Source organism: Protopterus annectens, chromosome 2.part0 (assembly GCF_019279795.1).
Source record: "Protopterus annectens isolate FY-2018-M chromosome 2.part0, PAN1.0, whole genome shotgun sequence".
Classification (NCBI taxonomy): Eukaryota; Metazoa; Chordata; order Ceratodontiformes; family Protopteridae; genus Protopterus; species Protopterus annectens.
Window position 1 is genome coordinate 1666965216 of NC_056728.1, and position 21770 is coordinate 1666986985.

A 21770-nucleotide genomic window follows, 5' to 3' on the forward strand; every position below is an offset into this window, starting at 1 on the left:
TGCCCTCCTGCATAGGATATAATCCACCTGTGTGCATCTTCCTCCACTCTTGCACGTCACCCTATGCTCCTCTCTTTTCTTATAATATGTATTCACCACAGCCATGTCCATCCTTTTCGCAAAATCCACTACCATCTGACCTTCTGCATTCCTTTCCTTAACACCATACCTGCCCATCACCTCCTCATCCCCTCGGTTCCCTTCACCAACATGCCCATTGAAATCCGCTCCAATTACCAGTCTCTCACCCTTGGGTACACTCACCACCACTTCATCCTATTCACTCCAAAATTTTTCTTTCTCATCCATCGCACACCCAACTTGCAGAGCGTATGCACTAACAACATTCATCATTACACCAGTAATTTCCAGCTTCATAAACATTACTCTGTCCGACACTCTTTTCACCTCCAAAACACTGTTGGCATACTGTTCCTTCAGGATAACCCCTACCCCATTTCTCCTCCCATTCACACCATGATAGAACAATTTGAACCCACCTCCTATACACCTGGCCTTACTCCCCTTCCATCTGGTCTCTTGCATACACAATATATCAATCTTCCTTCTCTCCATCAAATCAGCTAGCTGTCTCCCTATACCAGTCATACTGCCAACGTTCAAAGTTCCTACCCTCACTACTACACTCCCACCCTTCCTCCTCTCTTTATGCTTTCAGGCATGCTTTCCCCCTCTTCATCTCCTTCGGCCAATAGTAGCCCAATTTCTGCCAGCACCCTGTTGGCTAACAGTACTGGTGGCGGTCATTGTTAACCTGGGCCTTGACCGATCCGGTATGGAAATCTGTGTTGTTGTCCGCATATGTCATTTGGCAGAGATTTTACACTGGATGTCCTTCCTGACGTAACCATCCCCATTTATCCAGGTTTGGGACCGGCACAAAGAAATGCACTGGCTTGTGCATCCCCAGTGGCTGGGTTCCCTTCACTTCTTTATGTTCAGTAATTAATTGACTAAATGAGCTTTTCTATATTATTCTTTAAATACTTTGGCTTCCATATCTGGGCATAACATATTTTAGTATGTAAGTGTTCTTTCTTTGTTGATAACTACTTTGTCCTGCTTATACTGAACAGCATTCAAAACTCAGACAGTATGCTAGCGCATTTATTGTATTCGCACCTATCCTTTTTTTTGAGTAAACAGAATTGTGTTATATTTGAAGTTTGTTGTGTTTTGAGTTTGTCAGCAGATTCCGTTCATGCATATAACAGTTAGAAATCAAAATAATTATTTTTGTACACAGTCAACATCTCCATAGTGTTTATATCTAACGCTGCCCTGTGTGGATATTTTTCCTTGCTGGAGGACCGTAAATGCGATCCTTGGAAATTTGAAAACTTAAATGCAACAAGATGGAAATAGTTATGGGGCACCATCCATCTTGGAGTGTGTGTGTGAAAATGCCCCCAACAGGATACATCTGGTGGCTAGAGGTACTCAGATTCAAACCCTGTACCTTGGGTACAAGTAAAAAGAGCCTAAAGTCCCTAGCCACCATCACTTGTGAATTTGTGCCTCACATTTTTGTTCTATTCCTCTGGTTTTCAGGAGTGGTAAAACAAAACCTTTTATTCTAGCAATTTTCTAAGGTTATAAAATCAGTATTTGAAATGTGTCCCTATTTGGGGCTGTATTCCCCCATTATTGGCTTTGTTCTGTATTTTTGTGCTAAGAGGTTGAGAGCTATGGTGAGAAGTGAGAACTGAATTCACTAAATGATATGATAGTCATTTAAGTTTGTCTTCCTGTATTTCAAGAAACTGCTGGTTTAGCTTAGTGGTGTGTTGCTCTGACTGTAGTGCACAGGCTTCTGGGTTCAAGACTTGATAGTGAATTGCATGGTGATAACACAACATTTTATGCAAGCAACTTTCCAAAATTATACAAGCTATGTTTAAAATGTGTCCCTGGTTTTTGGCCTCCCCTCCCATTGAAAATAAGTTCAAGAAGCTGTGCAACATGCCTATGGCTTACACTACTGTGATTCTGTATTTATATATTGTGAGTAGAAGTAGACTGTTATCATGGAAATGTTTTGAATAGGGCAACTTTGTCATTATTGGTGCATGCATTTTGCTTCATTGCCTACTGGAAAAATGTTCAAACATTAAATGTAAAATGCAGTTGCGTGTGGAAGTAGACCTTTATGATGGAAATGTTCTGAACAGGGCTGTTTTGTCATTATTGGTTAATGCATTTTTGTTTCATTGCCTACTGGAAAAATATTTAAACAATAAATTTAAAATGCGCTCTAACTTAAGTCTAACAAGTGTGCTGTATTATATAAGGAATATAATTTAATACAATCAGGAAAGTGAATCAAGGAATGCATACATGCATGCATGGCCCTAAAAATGTGTTTGAAAACAGCCCAGAGGAAAGTGTGAAAGGCTCAAAATCATGGGCAAATTTTAAGCTTTACTGTTGTTACCAAAGCAATGAATGAAGGTAAAACAGTTCACACCACATTACCTTGACCTGGCCAAGCCTTTTGACACAATCGCCTACTCAGGTGTAGTACAAAAGATGAATAATGTAGGAGCAAACACTTGCATCACCAGCTGCATTGCCATCTTGGCTCACAGGATGCGGAAGATCAAAACAGGGGAAGAGACCAGTCACCAATGGAGTCCCCCAGGGTTCGGTTCTGAGACTTTTTCTGTTTGGCATATACATCTCAAAAGTAAAAGGAAATACCAAAGAGCTTTGGCCAGCAAAGTTTGAGATGACTGCAAGCTAGGAGAAGTTATTGAATCCCCAAATGACTTAACCATCATGCAGGATGGTTTGTCCCAAATAATAACTGGTGTGAAAGTCATGACAATGCCCTCTGAGAACTGATCCAGTTGTTTGGCATTTGTGAACTTGTGTGTACACTGACCTAACATTTGACCAACATGTGCCCAGAGAAAGCCTTTCTATATTGCACAGCTTATAAACAAATTGATTGTGACTAGATCTAAAGATGTTGTTGTCCCCCTTTACAAAGCTCTCATTATGTCAATCATTTTGTATAATTCCCACTTTGGCATGTATCTGTCCAGCCCCATGCGACAATTGGAATCCTTCAGAAATACCTTACTAAAAGGATACAAGTCCTAAAAATAGGTCTTGCATGGACCACCTCAAAGATTTATTACTATACTCAGTATCCTACAGAGTGCTTAGAGGTGACATGTCTGGCATACAAAGCATCCTCTGACATAATACAGATGGACCTGCTGAACATCAGCAAGTCAAATGGCATCAGAAATGCTCAGTCCAGGTATCTAAACTGAATGTTGTGGAGAGATGGATATATATCACACTGTTCCGGAACAGACTATCCATAAAAATAAAGCAAAGCTCATCCATCCATATTCAGATGCAACTTGGATCTAAGGATGGGTAATAGAAAATGTACTCCAGGATTTCCCCTCATGCCACTAATGGATAGAGGCAGTTCCTAAATTCTGCATCCCTTACATGGCCCATCAAATTATCTATGGTATGATCACAGTTGTTCTCACTAGGGCTAATGTACAAATCGGCCATGGGGATAGCTAAGACCAATCAGAAAATGTTAATTCAAGCACCAAAAGGGAATTGGCTAAGCTTAAAATGTCATCCAAGTGAACCCATGTTGTGGTAGCAAATAGTTATAAATGTTTGTTTGTCTTTTCAGCATTTCCCGATTAGGGGTTGCCACAGCGGAACTCCGGTCCGCTAATGATTGGCAGTAGATTTTTTATGGTGCTGAGTTGCCAGCCCAACCTTCAGCGAAGGCACGCCAATTCACATATGTCTTTCGGAGGCCACTCGACCACGGGGAGGACATGCAGACTCCACACAAAAGGCACTCCAGCCGTAAATCGAACAGGAGAACCTCTTGCTGTGAGGCAACAACGCTACCGCTGTACCACCGCGGCTTCCATTACCCTTTTTAGTTCACTAAGTGCCCCTGTCACCCTCTGTGCCCCCCCCCATCTTTAACAGCTTCCGGCGCCTATGGCAAAGAGCTTAAATCTTCTGGACTTAGTAGCATATTTTGGAGATATACATACAGCATATCCCCTCCCCCATTGTTTCTTTGTGAATTGCTTATCCAGTCTGTCTTCCCAATCCTTTCTAACCTTCTCTGATTGATTCTTATAGTTGTCATTGCAGTATTTTATATGCTGTACTAATTATTCCTTTTTTAATTGTATTTTCTATTCTAGATTCCACTAAAAACTCTACCAATGCTGGTCTTTCAATTAGGACTTCCCTATTTCTTTTTGTTTTCCTCTACTCTCATATCGATCTTTGATAGGGAAGTCAATCTCTAACCTGCAGTTCAAATAAATTCTTGGCGTCTTCCAGTTCTATTACCTTTCCCTGTCTTATTTGCTCCCAGCACCTTGGTTCCTTTGCCAGTTTTCTCCAATAAATTCCAGCCCCCTCTTGTCTATTGTCTGTATCCCTGATTGTAGTCATCCGTATTGGCAGATTCTCCTTTCTCTATTCCCGTGTTGGCTTAGTTCTTAGAATACTTTCTGCTACTTTATGAATAAAACATTCTCTATTATTATTGTTATTTTCATTAAAGGTCTCCCATTGGAAATCCCAGTCTCTCCTTGTTTCTTGAGCTTCCCCTGTTTCATCATCATCCTTTTCCACTTTGAATTATAATTTTCTGCTTGTACTATGTATAGGAGCCATAACTGTGTTGCTCTGAAATACCCCTTCAAATCAGGTAATCCTTGTCCGCCTTGTTCTATTGGAAGAATCACCTTATCCCACTTGATTCTTGCTCTCTTCCCCTCCCAGATAAAATTCTTCAGCTCTTTATTAATTACTATCCACAACTTTTTCTGTGGTCAGTAAATATATGCCTGACCTGTGTATAAGACTAAAGGGAATAAACACATTTTAACTGCTTGTATATTACTATTGATATACATTTAACAGCGCTTCCATTTTCTCAGTTTTTGTATTATCTTTTGTTTCATCTCTTCCCACATATCCTTAGCTGTCACATCAGAATCATTTTGAATCCATGCCCTTAAATATTTAATTTTATCATATCCCCATAAATGTGGATGCTGTTGAACCAATTTGTGGGTGGGTACATAATTTACAGCTATTGCCTTTGTTTTAGCTTCATTAATTTTGTATCCCAAAAAGATTTTAAACCGTCTCAAAATGCTCCACAACACTGTAATGTTCTTTTCTGGTTTTGTCAAGTATAAAATAATGTTATCTGCAAATAGAGCCAGCTTTTCTTGACTACCATATCAATTATATCTTTGGATTTCTGAGTCCCTTATTTTCTTTACCGTAGGTTCTAAATATAATGCAAATAACAAAGGGGAGAGAGGACACCCCTGCCTGGTTTCTCTGCTGAAGCAGAAATTATCAAAGAGAACCCAACTCGCTTTAATTTTCACCTCCAAGTCTTCATATGTCCTTATAATTTTATCAGGGGAATGCAGATGTTTCCATTACCCTGCTCATAAAGTCCCAGCTTACTCTGTCAGATGCTTTTTCTGCATCAAGACCCACCAACAACATTGGTATTTTCTTATATTCTTTGTCCCTCTGGATCATCAGTGTTCTCTTAATGTTGTCAAATGTTTGCCACCCCTCCACAAAACCACATTGATCCATATCTTTCAATTTTGGCATCACTTTTCTCATTATTTTACCTATTATATACATTAATACTTTATAATTGTGGTTTAGGATTGAAATGGGTCTGTGTGAAGCTGGACTTGATATACCTTTACCCTCTTTAGGTATTACAGCTACCACCGCTTTCTTCCAGGATGTTTTCCTCCTCGTAAAATACTGTTAAACAAATCCTTCCAGATCTTTATCAGTTTTTTTCCCTCCTAACGTCCAGACTTCCACAGGAATACCATCTTTTCTTGGGGACCTTTCTGTAAAATGGTTATGTATCACCATTTTTATCTCATCGTCTCCTATCCAAACTGTTGGTAATTGAGCCTTGTCTACCTCTAACCTTTGCATATTTAATACTTCCATAAACGTTTCCATTTGTACCTTTTCTTGATTTCCATATTTCTCTGCGTTATACAGGCTTTCAGGAAATTTCCTAAATATTTGTAATACTTCTACAATTCTCTTGTTAGCTTACTTCTTATAGGTTCCCTAAGGTTAGCAACAGCCTTTTCTACTTTCTGTTGCCTGAGTTGTTGTGATAAATGTTTTTGTGCTCTAGCGTTATCAAAAAACAGTTGCTTAACAACACTCTTTCTAAACTCATGCATATTATCAAGGCAATCCTTTACTTCTGCTTAGCATTGTGCAGTTGTTCCTCTTGTTCTGTGAGATTCCCCCTATTTTGCAATACGTTTAACATTCATCAGTCCCTCTAATTAATTCTTGTTACTTCTTACCCATATCTTTCTTTTATTTTCACAGTTTTTAAACTCCACTTTAATTTTATCCCACTCCCTAGTTATATTTTCAGCAGACATTCCTATCTTCTCTAATAGCTCCTGAATAATTTACACTACTCAATTCTTCAAATTCCTCTCTTCTGCTGTTGTCAATCTTCATTTATCCTTGACAAATGGGACTCTGTTCCAAGTTTCAGAACTGGCTCACTTGAACCAAAAAACTCCTGAGCCAAGTTTCTGTTCAGAATGTCACTCTATAAATTACCTCAGATCTCGTTTGCCACTGTTCTCGTAAAGACATGTCAGCTGAACTCTCCTTGAGCAAAGAAAAAAATTACTGTTTATTCCATTTGTATTTCAGAATTTGAATCTCCCACCCATTTAGCATACTTGTATTTGTATACTCCTTATAATACTCTCTCTTCTCTCTCCTTTAATCTCTATCCCTTTCTTCCTTCGTACTATTTGATATCTGTCCTACCATTGCCATCCCTTTCCCGTTCCTCTGGTAGTTTTTGGTGTACCATCGTTGGTAGCCTTTCCTTCTTTCTTCCTTTTTTCTGTGTGTGTGTGTGTGTGTGTGTGTGTGTGTGTGTGTGTGTGTGTGTGTGTGTGTGTGTGTGTGTGTTTTTGGCGTGAGTATATCTGCCGTTGATCCTTGTCTTTCAATATGGCAGATAAAAACAAAAGTGACAATGCACTTTTTGGCATTGAACTTGAGGCCATGGCTTTGACACCAGGCATCTGTCTCAGTGAGGCCCTTTTGTAGGATGTCCACATCATTAGGAGTTTCGATTATGGCTCCTAGTTTGCAGTCATCTGCAAACTTCTTTAGCCAAAGACCTTCTGTGTTAGCCTGTACTTCAGAGAATTAGATACCAAACAGGAGAGGAACCAGGACTGAACACTGTGGTACTCCACTTGTCACTGGTCTGAAGTCGGATTTGGAGTCTGCTACTTTCACAGTGTGGGTTGTGTCAGTGAGCCAGTTGGCAACCCATCTTATGACATAGGGATTTATACCTAGTTTAGTGAGTTTATCTATAATTCCAGAGTGGGGAATGGTGTCGAAAGCCTTGGCAAGATCTAGATAGGCTGTGTGAACCACCTTACCCTCATCTTCGGCTTTGGTGACTGCTTCAAAGAAGTCTATCAGGTTTAGGAGACATGATCTGCCTTTTACAAACCCGAACTGGGTGGGGTCCAGAGTTTGGAGATTTCCAATGTCTTTGTTTTTAAGTTCCATGATGATACGTTCCATGGCCTTGCAGAATATTAGCCTGACGAGCCTGGTCTGCAAGGCCATGGAACATATCATCATGGAACTTATAAACAAAGACATTGGTAATCTGGACGCCTGTCTCCTTACCGCCCCCACCAGGCATCTACTCGAACAGGCAAGGGATTTCACCCTACACACTTGCTCTCATCTACAGATAACAGTGAATCTTGCCAAATCTCAACTAAGTCCCACCCAACAATTGGAATTCAAATGAGCTAACCTGAATACAACCTCTTGCATAGCCTCCTTTCCTTTTCAAAGACTGCAGAAAATAAGATTACAGGTAGACATGATTCTTTCCAACGACAATGTTCCCGCATTGCTAGTTCTACAGGCACTGGGATCGATGGTCCATCACATTACTAGCAAGATTCCACATGAGGATCCTACAGTGGCTTCTATCTTCCCAATGATTCTTCCTTACTTATCCTCTGTTTCATTGCATCCAAATTACCAGTCGTTACAAGAAGTATTTATCCTGGTGGATGGAATCTGAGGAAATTCTTCTGGGCTGACCATTTGTTTCTCCTCTTCCCCAGGCCATAGTGACCACAGATGCCTCCCAAATTGGGTTGGGGGTATTTTCAGGGAAGGACTGTCCAAGGCACTTGGTCCCCTGTAGAGGCCAATCTGCATATCAGTGTTCTGGAACTGAGGGTAGTGCTCTTAGCATTGCAAGCCTTTCAAACTGTTCTCCCTCAAGGAATGATTGCAGTTCAGTCAGACAACATGTCAGTAGTCTGGTACAGCAACAAGCAAGGTTGAACCAAGTCTTACCCCCTCTGCCGAGGAGCCTTCAGAGTGTGGTAATGGGCGATCTTCTCAAACTGTTTTCTGGTAGCAATGCATATCCCAGGGAGCTCAAACGTTTTAGCAGACAGATTGAGCAGATGCATCCTCCTGCCTCACAAGTGGTCTCTCAATTCCAGAGTGGCGAAGGAGATTTTCCGTTGCTGGGGTCAGCCTTGCTGCGACCTGTTTGCATCCTCCCAGAACAACAAGTGCAGCAGCTACTTCGCCCTAATCCCCCCTCAGGGGGAGTCCCCGAGAGATGCTCTCCTTCATGATTGGCCCTCGGGACTACTCTGTGTCTTTCCCCCCATTCCTGTAATACCCCTTTTCATATAGAAGGCATAAGGTTGAAGAGCAAAGTGATTCTCATTGCCCCATTTTGGCCTCGGTAAGTTTGTTTCCCCTTTCTTTGGCCTTACCTACTTCAACATCCATGTACTCTGGACCCGGATCCAAATCTCCTGCCCCATTCTCAGGGATGAGTTCATCCCAGTCTGACAAATCCCAAGCTTACAGCTTGGTTACTCCAGTTCCATTGACTGCTAGGCAGAATAACTCATCTTCCCCTATTCAAAACATTTTGCTAGCTTCCCATAAACCTTCCACAAGCTCTACCTCAGCAAATGGAAAAGTTTTTTGTATGGGCATGCGGTAACAAATTTGATCCTTTGTCAGCTTCAGTTGAAGAGATTTTGAAATTTTTGTTTATGCTGTTCGAACAAAGAGCTTATTCTTCTAGCGTCAGAGTTCAGCTTGCTGCCATTTTTAATTTTCATAATGGTTTTGAAGAGCAATCTTTAATTTCACATAGGTTGTGCAAGGTCTTTCCAAAGGGAACTTTAAGGTTAAAGCTTCCTTATAGGGAACCCCTCATCCCCTGGGATCTTGCTATAGTTTTGCAATCCTTGGTCCAACCCCCTTTGAGCAGGCAGATACCTGTGATTTGAAATTTCTTTCATGGAAGGCCATTTTCTTAATAACTGTTACATCCGCTAGGAAGATTTCTGAGATTCGTGCATTATCTTCAAAACCTCTATACTTGATTTTTCATAAGGACAGGGTGTTACTAAGAACCAATCCATCCTTTCTTCCAAAGGTCATATCTGAAACTAACATGAATCAGTCCATTGAATTGCCAGTGTTCTTCCCTAATTTTTCAAACACGGGAGAATACTGCTTACATTTATTGGATGTCCACAGACAATTGCGTTTTTAACTCAACAGAACTAAAGATTTCAGTAAGTCAGACTAGCTATTTGTTTCCTTTTCAGGTCGTTCCATGGGTAAATCAGTTTCTAAGGTTATGTTATCTAAGTGGTTAAGAGATTGCATTATCTTTGTCTACAGCAGGAAAAATCTCTAATTGGCAGCTCCAGTTAGAGCACACTGCACAAGAACTGTAGCCCATCTGCTGTTTTTCACTCCAAAGCTTCCATGGATGACATTTGTGCAGCAGCGACGTGGGTTTCTCCTCACTTTTATTACTCATTACAAAGTGGATCTGGTCTTCAGGAGAAGAGCGGCATTTGGTTCTATGGTAGTCAGAAATATCCTTCCATAAGGCCTCCCAAACATCAAGGTAGCTGGAGACTCTGTCCCATCTGTCAAGGATAAATGAAGATTGACAACATCAGATAACGAAGTTATGTACTCACCATAACATTCCATCTATGTTGTCAAACTTAATTTGTCCTTGACACCTGACCCTCCTTCCACCTACTTCAGACTCTTTGATGAACTGACCATAGTTATGGCTGTTTGCTTCCTCATGTATGACCTTAGGCTTAGCCTCTTCATTGGTTATACTATTACCTTTACCTAAATTGTTATAGCTGCAAACTCAGTTTGAGGTAATTTAGAGAGAGGCGTTCTGGGTAGGAACGGCTCAGGGGTTTCTGGTGCGCGCAAGCTGTTGTAATGGCTGAGCCGGTTCTGAGATTCAGAACAGAGTCCCATCTGTTAAGGATAAATGAAGATCGACAAAACAGATGGAATGTTATGGTGAGTACATAACTTCTTTTTTTCAACAGATAGGTAGGAACACGCCAGTATCTCATTTTTATTTCATAGGCTCATAGGTAGGTACTAGGCTATTGGCCCTAGGGCCTATATAAGCCTAGCCAAAGGTTCCCTGGCTTTCGCCACCCAAGAAAATTATTTTCCTGTGCCACTGTCGAGCAGAGCCACAGAGGTAATCCCTGGGGTGAATTTCCTATCTCCCATCCAATCATCAAGATTTTTCTTGAAGACCGCTAATGAGGAGCTTTGTTTGATATAGATAGGTAGTTTGTTCCAGAGTATGGGAAGTCTCTGGGACAGGAATCTATCCCTCCAGCATGTTCTGTTTATTGTGGTGACAAGGTTTAGGTCGTAGGGATTGGGATTTCTTTAAGTGGAGCATGTCTAAAAGCTCTGGGTTTGATATAGCTTTGTGTGTTAGGCAGAGATCGCCTCTGAGCAATATGCAACAGAGTAAAGCTGCAGTTTTTTGAGATGGACATTAATGAAATGTTAATTTCATTACTGTGTTTTTATTTTAATTATTGTTGGTGCATGATCTGAAATAGTTATTGGGTGCTTATCAAGACTTTCAGTTAAATACACATGTTCCTTTGAAATGTTAATTCTGCCTAGCCTAGGCTCAGTTTTTGTATCCTGAGGAATAATATGCACATTCACTTCAAACTCCTAGTATTGAATTTACATCTTCCACTCCACACATATTTTCATACATTTTTTCAAACATCTACCCTCATTTCTTATATTTTTCCTTTTGCGCACCCCCCCCCCCCAAACACACATTCACTGCTGCAGATCAAATTCCAGTTCGCACTGTACATATTACTTGCTGAAAGCTGTTTATTTCTCCCAATATCTTTTAAGCTTCATTATAACGTTTTCGGTGGAATATAAATACATGCCAGTGTAATCCTCCTCCCTTGTCAGTAGCCCCTTTGTAATACAAATCTACCATTATTATCTTTGGTATCCTTTTCCATCACTATTGGAGCTCCTCTTGCAATTAATATATATACTCCTCTTTTCCTTTGCCCCAGGTGTTCTGTTGAATAACCATTCTGAAAACCTTTATCAAATACACATGATCTGATGTTATCTGTGTCACCATTCATCACAGATGGGTCTTGGATTCGAGACAGAAATTGATGGACAGATCCAGAGCTCAAGCTGCTTCCCTTCCCATAATCATTTGCTAACCTGTAACCCTCAGATCTCATTTGCTGCGGAAACACTAAGGGCATGATTCCAGTAGCTCAAGCTTTTTGTTAAGATAAGTGCTTGCTTTTTGGGGTTATTTTTCACTTTTTTTGGTTTCTTTAGTTTCTTTGAGGTGTTATAGATTTATAGTGTATTTAGTTCCCTGTTTCCTCCCTTCCCTGTACTTTTACCTAGTTCTGTCTGTTAGGTTCCCGCCTTTTTCCTCATGGGCTCTGCCCCCATAGCTAGTTGTTTAATTTAAAAAAAAAAAAAAAAAAATAGTTTTAACGTGTTTCTGCTCCCTTGTTCATTTCAGTTTGTGTGTGTGTGTGTGTGTGTGTGTGTGTGTGTGTGTGTGTGTGTGTGTGTGTGTGTGTGTGTGTGAGTGTGTGTGTGTGTGTGTGTGTGTGTGTGTGTGTGTGTGTGTGTGTGTGTGTGTGTGTGTGTGTGTGTGTGTGTGTGTGTGTGTGTGTGTGTGGTGCCTTCTCTCTCAATGTGTGTGTTTGTGTTGCTGAAGCATGTCTGACAAGCTTTCTGGTTTCAAGAGATGCTCCTTGTACAGTCGGAAGATGCCACATTCCGACTCACACAAAGAGTATGTTTATTGTTTAGGAGAGACTCACCTGCAGGTTGAATGCGACATTTGTGCCACATTCAATCCCAGGGCTCTCATGGAAAGTAGGAACAAGTTATTGCTAAAGGGGTTAGCTAAGGGTGGTCCACTGACTTTGGGCTCTCCCTCTAAATCTCCTCCTGATCCTAAGAGGAGGCCTCCCCCTCCTTCCAAGGGATCTCCTTCAAATGCTGAGGCTCTCCAACCCCAGCCTCTTTGGCTTTGGATCCAGGCTCTTCTGCTCCAAGAGCCTCGAATCAATCTCTGTGATCTAAGGCCTTAGAGGCCTTCAGATCTGACGTGGCACAAACCTTCTCCGAATCCGACCCATTTGTCGGATTCATCTGGTACACCATTTAAAGCATTGGATCCTACTAGGGCTTCAGATCCGATTGTTCTATCGGATCCAATAGTCATTGAAAGCTCCCCGTCTAGGTCCAACAGTTTGGATCTGATACATTGGAGTCAGTCCCTCTCCTGGTGTTGTAGAGATTTTGCAGGATCTCCAGCAAAGTCGGGGCATTCTTGTGTATCTACAAGGGTTTCCAGATGTTTGCTACCCACAGATGTGGATAGGTTGATAAGGAGTTTCCTGAAGGCCCAAATCGAGTTGGGCTTGTTGCCATCTCTAGTACAATTGCCTAGTGGACCTTCTCCAGCCACAGGACTTCACTCTCCTCTTCCAACCCAACTGGGTTTGGAAAGCCAGGATCAGAGCATTTCTTGTGAGAGGCCAACGGTGTCCAGTATCCCTCCTTTCCCAACACCATCAGGGTCCTTGGCTGGCTCTGTTCTGCTGCACTCGGAACATGCTGCGTCTCTGTCCCACAAGGTCGGTGCTGGTTCCCTAGGGTTGAGGTCAGGCCCAGAATTTCTCTTGGGTGCTTTGGCACTGGACAGCTCGGGCTGATATCATCAGGGTGCTTCGGTGTCCCTCCTCTCTCCCCAGGTGGCTGAGGCTGTGGGAGAGGAGAGGGGAGCCTTGTCCAGTCCGTCGGGCTTCCGGGCAGTAGAGAGGATCTTCTCCAGCCTGGCAGTCACATATCCTTCATCTCTAGGTCTTCCCCCAGCCCCTCTCAGCTTTGGGCATCGAGGCCTCGTCATCCTTCCAGGGTCAGTCCTCCCATGAGCACCTTCAGATGGGCACTACCCCACTTAGGGTCCCAGTCTCTTCAGAGTTCTCCTAGAGCCTACCACGGAGGAACTCTGCCGGAAGAGAACATGCAAGAGGAGGCACCTGGACTCCTCTAGAGACTCCCTCACTGAGGGCATGGATTTCAAGGAGGGAGACGGGTCCCCCAGGCTTCCACCTGAGGAAGCGTCCTTTGGTGGTATCCTTGAAATTCTGAAGCAAAGAGGTGGGTAGTCTTCTTCCACACCCCGTCTTTGGAGGAATTCGTGTTCCTGATGGCCTTTGGGATGGGCCCATTTCTACCTGGGTGTCCCCCACTTGCAGATGAGCTTGTGGATCTCATCGCCGGCAGGGCTTCGAAGGAGCTGGACACAGTGGAGTCAGTACCCATATAGGGGGGCAGATTCCTCAGTCCCCCAAAGATAAGGTTTTTTGGAGTAAGGGCGTCCCCATTGATGCCATCATGGTGGATGCCGTTACCGAAAAGGAGCTAGCAGAGTAGATCTCATTGGTCCATCCCCCAAATAGAGAGTCTCGGACAATTGCCTGTTTTGGAAAGCACATGTTTGCCTCAGCTACATTTGGACTGAGGGCAACCAACTACATGGCTCATTTTTCCTGGCTTCAGAGGGATTTGGTATCGGAACTCACCACTTCCCTTACAGAGTTGCTGCCTCCAGAGAGTCTTAAGCTGGTTTCTTCTAAGTTGTCCACTCTGACTTCACTGGCTCATGCTTCAATGAGGTTGATCTCCAGAGTGGCGGAGGCCACCTGTCGAGCAGCTGGCACAGGAATTGCCATTAGATGGCACACCTGGCTTTGTGTTTGCGGGTTTGTGGAACCCTTCAAGGTGTGTTTTATAATGCTCTATTAGACAGTTCGACCTTATTCGAACCTTCCATCAAGGAAACATTGAACTGCAGTGAGCAGGAGGGTAAGACTCTGTCCGTGGTGAGAATCAAGTTTTCTACTCCCCAATGATCTTTTTCTAAGGCTCAGAGAGGTAGTAAGAAACTTTGGTTCAGGAGGACCCATTCCTCCTTCCAGGATGCTCCCCAAGAATCCTGTTCCACAAAATGGGGCAGGGGATTCTATGGTAGATGCCGCCCCTGATTCAGAGAGGGAGCGCAGAATCAGGTCTCCTGGGAACACTTCTTGGAGAAGCAATTTAAGCACTCCTGAAGCACTGCCCAACTGTCCTGCCCTGGAGGCAGTCAGGGGATGGACGATTCTCCCTTCACCCACTAGCCTGGACAAATATCTCCTCAGATCAGTGGGTATATTGGATGTACTCAGTGGATCTCAAGGATGCGTACTATCATATCAAGATCGACAGATGCTCCAGGAGACACCTGCTCTTTCAGTAGAGTCCAGTCACTACCAGTTCAACACTCTGCCCTTTGGACTCACCACAGCTCCCTGGGTGTTTACCAAATGTATGGCAGTGGTGGCAGCTCATCTCAGGCTGCAAGGCTTCCAGGTCTTTCCATACCTGGACAATTGGCTTCTCACAGTCCCCACAAGGCATCAACTATCAATGGCCACCAGATATACCCTAAACCTCTTTCAGGATCTTGGCATCACGATCAATCTGCTCAAATCCAATTTTTCTCCATGCCAGAACCCAGAGTTTATCGGGGTTCAACTGGACACGGTGTCAGAGACTGCAGCACTACCCCTAGGCAGAGTTCAACTTATTCGGGATCAGGTCTTTCACTTGTTGGTTGTAGAACATCCAGCAACCTGCCTAATTCTTCAAGCATTAGGCTGAATGGCAGCTGCCAGTAGTGGACCCTGGCTGTTCAATGGTCCCCTCAGGTTCATCCCATGTCCATGACCGTCAAGGTGACTTATGTGTGCAGAAATCACCTTGCTTGGTGGCTTCAGTCTCAGGACTTAACTCTCGGCAGACCCTACTGTCTTCCCCCGCCCAAGGCCATGATGACCAGGGAATCTTCCATGTTGGGGTGGGAGGCATTTTTGGGGAAGGACGGTTTAAGGCAAGTGGTCCCCCACAGAGATCAGATTGCACATAAATGTCCTGGAGATGAGAGCAGTCCTTCTAATGTTGCAAGCCTTTCAAGAAGGAGTGTCTCCCACTCAGGACTGTAACAATTCAATCCAAAAACATGGTGGTTGTCTGGTGCATCAGCAAGCAAGGGGGAACATGGTCTTATACCCTGTGTAGAGAAGCCATGAGAGTGTGGGAATGGGCGATGTCTTCCAAGCGCTTTTTGCAACTCACATTCCCGGCAGTTCCAACATGCTGGCCGACAAACTCAGGAGGTCTATCTTGAGTCCTCACGAGTGGTCCCTGAATCTGTCAGTGGCACGTCAGATGTTTGACCATTGGGGTCAACCATGCTGCGAGCTTTTTGCCTCTCCAGCCAACCACAATTGCATTGACTACTTTGCCCTGATCCCTCAGATGGGGGAATCACCCAGGGATACTCTGGTTCATGATTGGCCATCGAGACTCCTTTCTGCTTACCCCCCTACTCCCCTAAGAAAGGCCATCATCGGAAGACCCCTCTCCTCCTGATTGCCCCCTTTTTGCCTCATCAGGTGTCATTCTCCTTCTTTTGGTCTCATCTGAAATGTCCTCCCTGGATATTGAAACCTGGTTCTGAATCTCATCCCATCTCTGCATTAAGCCCCCTATTATGGTTTTCCTCAAGGATAGGTTATCCCTTAGGACAAATCCTTCATTCATTCCGAAGGTGGCTTCAGAAGCTAACCTCAACCAGTATATCCAGTTACCAGTTTTCTTCCCTAATTATTTTAACAAGGGGGAATATACTGTACATTGCTTAGATGTCCATAGGCAGCTATGTTTTTATCTAATAAGAACTAAGGAATTTCCAGTTTTTCTTGGCCTTTTCTCATACCAGAAGAGGTCTGGCAGTTGCTAAGGTAACTATTTCCAAAAGGATTGCTAGCTGTATTTCCTGCATGTATGATAGCAGGGATATGGAGCTATCCAGACCAGTTAAATCCCACTCAACTAGGTCTGTGGCTAAGCTTTCTTTGGATGTGATTTGTGCTGCTGCTACTTGGTCTGATCCCCACACCTTTGTTTTACACTATAAGTTGGATTTAGTGTCTAGGAACAGGGCTTCTTTTGGTTCCTCTGTGCTCTGGCATATCCTTCCATGAGGCCACCCAGGGTTCATAGTAGCTGGAGACGATGACCCATCTGTGATGAATAATGACACTGATAGCATCAGATAAAGAGTTATGTACTTACCATAACTCGGAATCTGTGCTATCCAGTGTCATTATTCATCACATTCCTGTCCTCCTTCCCCATTCATTCTGGGAACCTGGTAGAACTGGAGGGATGTTTCTTCTTGGGGATAGTTAATATTATGGGCAGGTGGTGTTGCCTTTTCTTTATCTAGCAAACTCGATTTGAGGGTTACAGGTCAGCAGGGGATTATGGGAAGGGGAGGAGCTAGAGCTCTGGATCTATCCATCAGTTGCCAGCTCGGTTCCGAGGTCAGACCCAAGACTCATCCGTGATGAATAATGACACTGGATAGCACAGATTCTAAGTTATGGTAAGTACATAACTCTTTTTTCATTTCTTTCCATGTGTGTCTTCTGTAGCATAGCTATTTGCACTCTGCATTTTTAATGTAGTTCACTACTCTTTCTTTTTTGTATTTATCTCTGAAACTATTGAGTTTTAAAGAGATTACAGAAAACATTATTGTTTTAAAAAGTTATTATTCCCATTGTTTATGTATAACAGCTTTTTTATTAAATGTCTAGCACCAGCTTTTGTGTTACATGCTATCCCTAAAACTATTAACTTAATAGCAACACACAAAACTATGTACATCTTCAAATATAGGAACAGATGATGTTCTTTGTGTTTCAGTGTTGCAGTCATCACACTTGGGGTTATCCTGTCAGGGGTAGCCCTCAGTCGGCCCAAGTACCAGAGGCTTAGTATTTCTGCGTCGGTTGCTGTCGCTTCAGTACTGACGTCAGGTCGTCAGTGGTTTAAAAACAGGCAGCTGACACCATTACATTAATCTTTCTTGCTGAGGAGCCCGAAGCAGAAGCAGTTCGCACGAGTGCCAGTCTGCGGCTACCTGAGTTTTCATTTCCGAAATTGAAGCTGAAGTCTTTTAAAGCTAAGTACCCCATTGAGGATCCTTTTTCCTAGCTCTAACCGATGTCAGAAAAAGTTAAGAATTGTCTCGCCTGTGGAAAGCAAATACCACACCGAGATTTCCATTCTTACTGCGTTACCTGCTTAGGCCCGGGCAACGACGTACCTCGCTGCTGTTTTTTTTTGCTTTGTTCAACACCTGAACTATTCGTCGTCGGGCTCTTTTTGTAGCTAAATACTTTAGTTTTTGATCTCCGTATTCCGAAATGGCTTCGGTAAGTCATCCAACTACTGATCTTCCGAAAAAAACGTAAGGATAAAGACAGAGACAGACCGCACAGGTCCAAAACTGCCAACGACGTTTCCGTTAAGCTAGTCACCAGTTCGCTGGTACTCAGTGAGGAGCTTTTGCAGCCCCTGATGCCCGCTTCGATGGATTCGCATGCCTCTATCAAGACCCGTTCGGAGTCCAGTATGCCATGAGACTCTTCTTTGACTACAGAACCTGTGGATGTCTCTACCTTGGATGGGTCTGGAGCCACTGTGCAGGCACTGGCTTCTGAGGAAGTTCGTTGCACTACTGATATTCGACACAAACTGACGACTTCTTTCGCATCTTCAGTTCTTTCTAAAACTACCGAGTTTCTAAGGCCAAGAGGACAAGCTACGCCTAAAAAACCAACGACCCTAACTCAAGCGCTACTTCCTTGCCACAATCACAGATGCTTAAAATGGCGGAAGACCTTATCATGCTGATTAGGGGACGCCAGCCTTCCCCTGTTAAAAGAAAAAGATACTTGTCTCCAGCAGCTTTATCTGACCAGGAGTCCAATGACTCTGTGGTTTCTGATTATGAAGACATGCCCTTATCTGCATATGAGGATTCAAATGTAGAGGAATCCATTCCTTCTGCCTCCCTTCCAGAAGATTTTTCTTTTGGTGAAAACCTACATACTTTGAGAGAGCATTTCCATTGGGAATGCCAGGATTATCCTCAGTCCAAAAAGAGACTCAGAATTTTTAGATTTACCACAGCACAGACCCTTAGCTATCCCTCCTGTTCTGGATGTTGTGGATAATGTCTTTATGGAATCCAGTCTAACTCCTGATACTTTACCCCCTCCTCCCAGGAAACCTGACAGGTACTACAGAGTCCCTGACTTACACAAATTTCTTTTCAAAAATCCTTCTGCTGACCCAGAGGTCATAACCCAAAGACCTAAAGGAATAAAAGCAACTACAGCTAAGAATCCCAGTCCCTCGGACAGGGATTCTCGAGCTTCAGACAGATGGGGTAAAAAAGTATACACCTCTGCCACTCTTGCCATTAGAGCATTAAATTGTCAGTTCTACATGCGGAAATACCAGCAACATTCTATGGAACTTATTAAGCAAAACCTATCTACCTTCCCTGACTGTGCAGAAAATAAAGAATTACAAGAGCTTACGCATTCTGCAAGCCAAGTCAGCAAACATACCCTGCAATGTGGGTTTGATGCCCTAGAAGCATCTTGCAGGGCAGCAGTCACAGGTTCTGTACTTAGAAGGCATGCCTGGCTTAAGGAGCAGACCTTGCCAGACCATGTCAAATCAAAATTATTGGATGCACCTCTGAACAAGGACAATCTGTCTGACACCAAAGCAGAAGAGGTTTCAAAAAGATGGAAGAAAAAGCTAAGTTTATGCAGACAGTCAAAGATTTTTTTGTAAGTGCAGCCTCCAAGATTCAGTAGGCATTGCCCCTCAAAACATTGGTCCTTTCCAACCCCCTCAAGGCCACCTCAAACTAGACCTAGGGGAAACAGACCCCCCCAGACTACAGTCTCGAGGAATGCAGAGATCTAAGCAATGAAGTACCTCCACTTCAAAAACAGGGAGTGCTAAGCCACCCCCTTATGGAAAGAATTCACAATGACTTCTCAACTCCTCCACTCACCTCTGCCCAATTGTTGGTGCCCCTAGGAGGAAAACTTGCCCACCATGCAAAAAACTGGACCTCCATCACCAACTATCGATGGGTCCTCAACATAGTATCCCAGGGTACAAATTTTATTTCCACATGCTGCCAACTCCAAAAGGGTTCCCAGACCTTCCTCCAAACAAGTTGTCAGAGGCACAAAAACAAGTTCCCTGCTATCCATAAGGGCAATTCAGCCTGTTCCTGCAGAACAGATAGGCCAAGGTTTTTATTCCAGACTATTTCTGGTACACAGAAAAGAGGGCCCAATCTTAGATCTATCCATTCTAAACACCTTCCTGGTGGTACCAAAATTCAAAATGCTCACCCTACAGCAGCTTCTCCCTATGCTGTCCAAAGATGCATGGTTAGCCACCCTAGACCTAAAGGAGGCATATCTGCACATCCCAATCAGGGAGTCCTGCAGGAAATATCTATGTTTCAGGGCAGAATCTATGCATTATCAGTTTTCTGCCTTCCCTTTGACTTATCCACTGCTCCCAGAATTTTCACAAAATGCTTGGCTCCAGCCATTGCCAATTGCAGACAGAAAAATATTCAAATTTACCCCTGCATGGATGATTGCTGATTCAGGCAGACAGTCAGGAAAAGCTGTTTCAGCACCTGACATTTGTAAAGGACCTTCTAACCTAAATGGGGTACACTATCAGTGAAAAGAAATCCAAACTAGTCCCCAGTCAAAAAATTGTATTCCTGGGGGCAAGCTTGGACACAGCATCCCAGATGGCATTCCTTGCTCCAGAAAAACAAGCCTATCTGACAGGCTACTTCTCTCAAATGGCCACCAGAACCCAGTTATCTGCAAGGAAAATACTGCAAGCTCTAGGGTTCATGCCCTCCTGCATTCTACTAATTCCATATGCCAAACTGCATATGAGGAAACTTCAATGGTACTTAAAAAGTCTTTGGTGCCAACATTCTCAGGACCTGGAAACTATCATACCTATGATACCTTGTCTAAGGAAAGAGTTCCTTTGGTGGGCAGCAACATACACACTGAGCAGAGTGAATGAGAGGTGTTAACTACAACTGTTAGCTGAGATATATAAATATCCTGTTTATTAATTATTTATACAGATTAATGTTTCTAGCAATTTATATAGAGCACTTTTATTGCCTGCTGCTTAGTTTTTGAGTGTATTTTATTGCTATTAACTAATCTGCATGGGTAACTGATTTGTTTGCAGTTAAAAGCATTTTGTATCTTTACAAATCTTTATCTGTTTAAAAACTTTCATTTTGTGGCTTTCTCTAGTGCTTACTGTCTGTAGGCTACTTTTTTTGTCCTCACTCTCCCTCCCAGTTGGTGTCATGCTGTTATACTTGGTGGCTTTGCAGTGGCCCACCCCTACTGTAAATCTGATGTGGGACACTCCTCCCAGTCTAGTGTCATTAGCTCATTCTACCTAATACAGAGAGAACATTTGATAAGGCCTTATGTTTCTCCTTTTTCCCTTTCAAAAATAAAAAAAAAATTTTTTGCCTGAATCTCCTTGGGCACGATTCACGAAACCTCCGTGTAAGAGTTAATATGTCTTACACGGAGGCTGCAGTTAAACAGTGTGATGTCAGCATGCCATGCATATTCATGAGGGCATGCTGAATCACACCCTAGGCTAACACGGTCCGTGTAGGAAAGTAAGGGGCGTGTCCTCACGGCGAGTTCGGCAAAGGGACACGCCCGCAGAAGAGTCACAGTCCTGAAAGTAAACTCCCACGACCGAGTCCGCGGAAATGTCAAAAAAACACAACACCACACATGCCCCCACAGACTATAAACCCAACTGTAATGTAAACCATAAAAATCAACAGTTTAATTTTTTTTATAATTTCAAAAATGTTTGCCCGTAATTGCGCTCGTTTGTGCGGGTGTGCCCTTCGCTCAGCCACAGTTAGCAGTCATTGAAAAAGCATATAAGATCTAAATATGCAAATTAAGCCAAGTAGCAATAGCATAGCGGTAGAGACATTGGCCAAAGAGGAGGTAGTCACGGTTCGAGCCCCAACAACATAATTTTCTATTTTTAGTGAAATAAGCACGAAACAATCCCCTGACATATATGTATGTATATATATATATATATATATATATATATATATATATATATATATATATATATATAAAATTATAATTTAAGTAAAATGTAATGAAATGGGCCATGTATTTTGGAAGAAATCTGACACAATAAAAAAAAAAAATTTATAAGTGCCCATAGCTGAGCAGCGCTCT